General features: G+C 37.2%; 1 protein-coding gene across 1 annotated transcript in view; it reads left to right on the top strand.

Annotated features, from left to right (window-relative positions):
• The window catches only part of LOC106867961 (probable G-protein coupled receptor 158), a 244,957-nt gene that overhangs the window by 128,344 nt on the left and 110,904 nt on the right, over positions 1-5,709 (top strand). The gene's annotated exons all lie outside the window — the stretch shown is intronic.

Raw genomic sequence — 5,709 nt, 5'->3', positions numbered from 1 at the left:
AGAGAGAGAGAGAGAGAGAGAGAGAGAGAGAGAGAGAGAGAGAGTAGTGATGAGCTGTTAAAATTTTAACGACTAGTTCTCTGCTCAACCAGTATTTTAACCACAGGTTGTTTAAAATATTCCAATATCGATGAGAAAAAATCGCTTCGTTATGAAGGTCTAAAAATATAGTATTACAACACGATAAAATCAGAAATCAGTGGAAAATGGTGTTGATTTGTGTCAGCGAAAATAAAATTTCGGGAATTATAAAGCTTATTTTTTCTAAGGAGTGTAGAAAATAGCCCTTTTATCGTTTTTAAGCCTTTCATCAGAAATGAGAAAATGAAGAAATGAATGAAGGCGAGGTGTAGATTTGGTTGAGAAGGCGGGGGTGCAAAGTAAGAGGAACGGTGTGAAAGGGTGAGAAGTTAAGGAACTGAGGTGAAGGAAAAAGGGTCATGAAGCTAGATAGTAGGGTATCAAGGTATTTATATAATCTTCAAACAACCACAGAAAGATTTTCAGATAAACTGACAGGTTAAATTATAGTTGTGAGATAGGAAAAGAATTAGGTATAATATATCAAGCAACCACAAATAGGAATACATTTACGATAATAGACAAAAAACAAAATATTGTGTTGAGAAGAGAAAAGTAAAGGTTAGAGGCAAAGTGGTAGAATTTGAGCTAGGGTGAGAATGTAATACAATCACACAGTTACGTACACGCATTCATACTTACACATAAGCATCGTCATGTAGACTGATGCATTTAAAGACTCTTGTATAGTTCTTCACACCTGATAAAATTTACCAATCTTAGTTTAATAGCAAAATAAAAAAATCTCAAGTGCACACACACACACACACAAACAAACACACATACAATACACGCACACGCAACACATACATATGCACATAGATGCGCGTGTGTACATATGTGAGTGTGAATTAGTGAGGTTGTGCGTTGGCATATGTCGTAAGTATACAGGTTGAGTACATGGTTTCTTACCAAGGAAGTGCATAACGCATATCAAACTGTTAGCTCACTCTCCTTAATTGAATAATGATAATGCTTTTTTAATGTTTTAAGCAAAGTCCAGAAAAGTGAACTACTGAGGAATTAAAAAATGCTCTGAAAAATGAAATTGAGTCTGTTTACACACAGATATACAGCTTTGCACATTTATATGTGTGTGTGTGTGTTTCGCGGGGGTAGCTGTGTGGTAAGGAGCTTGCTTCCCAACTACATGGTTCCGAGTTGAGTCCCACTGCATGGCACCTTATTCTACTACAGCGTCGGGCCGACCAAAGCCTTGTGAGTGGATTTGGTAGACGGAAACTGAAAGAAGTCCATCGTATAAATATGTGTGTGTGTGTGTGTGTGTGTGTGTGTGTGTGTGTGTGTGTGTGTGTGTGTGTGTGTGTGTGTGTGTGTGTGTGTGTGTGTGTGTGTGTGTATTTGTGTGTCTGTGTTTGTCCCCAGCCATCGATTGACAACCGATGCTGGTGTGTTTACGTCCTCCTAACTTAGCGAGTCGGCAAAAGAATTCGATAGAATAAGTACTAGACTTACACTGAATAGTGAGAGGGAGGGGCAAAGTGTGACACACTGACACACAGAAATTCTTCATGTTTATATGCATGTGCGTATATATGTCTGTATGTGAGCATCCATGATTATATATACAAATAATTATACACATATATGTTTACGCGCGCGTGTGTGTGTGTGTGTGTGAAATAACTCCGCTCTTCTTCCAAGTCTTCTTTACTCTGTTCCCTACAGACCATTACTCTTTCTGTCAACTAGACCCACCCGCTTTAGTCGGATGTTCTACGCTTCGCTGTTGCCGGCCATTACTCTGCTTCTTTCACAGATCTACGAGATCTTGCTATTATATGATCTACCCTGTGAACTGGAGTTTGGAAAGTCTTGACAGAATACCATCACTTTAGTCACTGGTTGACGTATTACATGTCCGAACCATTTATCACTTCTTTATTATTACTTAGGTATGGTGTATTTCATATCACGAGATTTTCGTATCGAAGTTTTTTCTATAGACTGTATGGTATAGTATAGGCCGTGTGGTATAGTATTGGCCTTAAGCACTACATTTTAAAAAAGAAGCTTCTTCCCCGTGTGTCTTCATATTTTCGGTTTCACTTTTCCAATATGTAGTTTGCGATTGAGAAGTAAGGGCGTTGCGCGGTCCAATTTTGCGCCGCTGACTGATATTCACATGTTCCATTTCACGAGTTTTCAGTTCCTTGTTAACGCTGCAATTACTGCGGACACTTGTCTTTTCATTTCTTCTGGTTCACTTGTTGTCACAGAATTTTTCGACATACAATGCGAATGCTTCAGACCAAGTTTTACGGCGACAAAAACGGTAGCTCCACTTATACAGCAAGACGACTTTGGGGGACCGAAAATTCCATGAGAAATGCAGCAGGATTGGGAGAGATAATGACGATGTTTGAATGTTTACACTATATGCTTACACTTCTATTTTGACGTTGATTTGTATGCCGGAAAATTGGTATACTCCCAAGAACACAAACTTTGTGACGTGTTCTACTATGCAATCAGTATTCGCAGATAGAACAGTACTTCGTGCTCTCAGATTAAAATGATCTTTCATTTTGCAATATTTTTTTCATGCCCAAATTTTTATATGTTTCGTCTTCTAAATCTTTAGTGGATATTTTCAATTTGTCAAAGTTCGTAGATATTAAGGTTGTGTTTTCAGTATGTATATTATCTGAGGAGATTGTATCAGCAGCTGCCAGACAGTCTATCTAAATCTGTCAGTTCTTTCATTACAAGTTCCAGGAAAATATTGAAAATGTGGTTTGGGGTTATAGCAGGAAACTATGTTGCTTAGAACTCTATAATTTGCAATTTAGGAGGACCTATACCGATTGGTGTCCTCATCTTCCATAGTTAAATATCCAAATATAGACAATCGAAACTAATTTACAACTATATTTAAATGTCCGTACACGTGCCTACACATAACTACATATATATACACACTACATACAAACACAAGCAGACACACACACATATAATATATATATATATATATATATATATATAAATATATATATATATATATATATGTATATATATATATATATATATATATATATAAAGAGAGAGAGAGAGAGAGAGAGAGAGAGAGATTTTATGTGTGTATGTATGTACGTATGTATGTATGTATGTATGTATGTGTGTGTATGGATGAATGTATGTAGGTAGGTATACACATACTCACATACATATACACATTTATATGCATATATATGTATGTATACATGCAAATATATTTATGTATGTGTGTACGTAAGTGCATATTCGAAAATATATACATCACAAATCTTATGTTTGATGGAACTTAAGATAAGATTCATATTTACGGTAAGGATTTCCTATTTTCTCATAAATAAATAACACAAAAACAACAGGCAAAAAGGAGGCAAAACACACCAGCATATTGAACATGCATCTTGGAAAATATCAACACTAACATCCGGTAAAAACAATTTTTGCTTCAATTGTCAATGGGGCTGACATTTGCTTGAAACATTGATTAGTAAGATGGAGTTGGTTAGTAAGATGGAATTGTTAATTTACATACAGTCTGGAACATTGCTGGACAATATATAATGAATATGTATGTATGTATGTATGTGTGTATGTATGTATTCTGTATGTATGTATGTACGTGCGTATGTGTGTATAAATGTACCAGTTAATAACTCCATTTGATTAACAAATGTTGCATGCAAATACCATCTCAACATACATACCTCATCATAGAGGTAGTAATGAATAATGATAATAATGTATTCTTTTAGCGGTCAACTAAGTGGATTCCCTAATTCTCGTGTCCATGATCTAAAATGATCGGAGACAATTGGTGCGAACACGCGTGTCTTTTGTCATTTTTGCCTTGAAGCGAAATGAGATTGGACACAGTGAGCTGGTCAACTAAGACAAATCAATTTCTGAGTTCATATGTCATATATTATGTGATAAATCGCTGCTCAACTACTGTAATGAATATAAGATCCTGTGGGATTTTACAATTCAGCATGACTCCTTAATCGATGCTCGGAAACCAGACATTGTTGTTGTAGATAAAATAAAAAAGAAAATCAAGATCATAGATATTGCCATATCAGAGGAGGAAAAGATGGAGAAATATAGAGTATTAAAAGATGAAATTGCAAGAATGTTGGCAATGAGGAGAGTAACTATTACTCCAGTAGCTGTAGGGGCACTCGGGGCACTAACAACCAGGTACAAGAAACATGTAGGAGAAACTGGAAGTGCCATGAGGGCAGAGCAAGTTAAAAAAACTGCTCTATTGGAGGCAGCTAGGGTTCTGTGAGTGGGTTTTGAGTGTCTTAACATCCAAGTAACAAAGCTTTTAATATCCGGAGACAATGTGAGACCTCTGACAACAGGTTGTTGTCCTCTCTCATAGAATCAACCAGAGCAAGTAAGACCGAGAGCTCTGACAAGTATAATAATAATAAAAGAAGCTAGGCGACAGGGCTATTTAACAAGGGCCAAAACAGAAAGGAAGAGATTCATCAATGCTTTACAATGAGAGGATTAGATACGAAAAGTGCTCTGGATAGATAGACCATGTATAATAGAGAATCAAGATGTGGGAGAGATGTGTATATGGATTGATACCGATATGCTGGCACTTAGTGACCCTGTAGAGCAATAATCATGGAAGTGCTACTATAAAAGATTATTAAACGTGCAGAAGAACCAGCTATCAGAGTTGACAGTAGTATGATAGATAAGACGATTAAGGATATGAAGACCGAAACCCTTTGCTCCATCAGAAATCCCTGCTGAGATGCTTAACATGTCTGGCGGAGTAGGTTACAGTTTAGCTATCCGTACAGTTAATCAAGTTGAACAGGAAGAAGTTATCCTCAATGACTGGTGTAGCAGCATTGTAGTTAGCGGGTACAAGGAGACGCCTTAGATGGAAAAAATTACAGAGCTGTCAAACTTATGGATCAGGTCATGAAAGTTACAGAGTGTTCTAGTCCAATCGATTAGGAACAAAATTAAAGTACATGAGCTGCGGTTTGGTTTTGTGCCAGAAAGAAATACTGTTGATACCACTTTCTGGTGAGACAACAGCAGAAGCCTTTAGCTAAGAATATGCCAACGTATTTGACACTCGTTGATCAGGAAAAAGACTTCGACAAAGCCCGTCTGTGGTATGGTCATCTTTGTGGCACGGTCGTCTCTGAGGAAGCTAAGGATAGACGAATGACTTGTACATTCTGTACAAGCTATGTATAGGAGTGATGTCATTAAGGTGAGAGTTAACCATGAGTACAATGCGAATTCAGAGTGCAAGAAGGCGTTCACAAAGGTTCGGTTCCCAGTCCCCTCCAAATCCATCATTGTCTTCCGGATCAAAGCAGAGGAACATATGATATTCTACATTCTTGTTGATGTTGTTAAAATATATTCTGAATTTCTTGAAATTCTTCTAAGTGATCTTTGGATTTACTTCTCACACCGGTGGAATTACCGTGGATGTTAGCCAAGTTCGCTTAACCACTGAATGCCTACAAAATATCTGCCTGAATTTATTAATCTCTATTACTTGGTGTGTGTGTGTGTGTGTGTGTGTGTGTGTGTGTGTGTGTGTGTGTGTGTGTGTGTGTGTGTGTGTGTGTG

This window comes from Octopus bimaculoides, chromosome 2, assembly GCF_001194135.2.
Source record: "Octopus bimaculoides isolate UCB-OBI-ISO-001 chromosome 2, ASM119413v2, whole genome shotgun sequence".
NCBI classification, from domain to species: domain Eukaryota; kingdom Metazoa; phylum Mollusca; class Cephalopoda; order Octopoda; family Octopodidae; genus Octopus; species Octopus bimaculoides.
The sequence above is the reverse complement of the archived record's forward strand: the minus strand, read 5'-3'. Positions and strand labels throughout refer to the sequence as shown.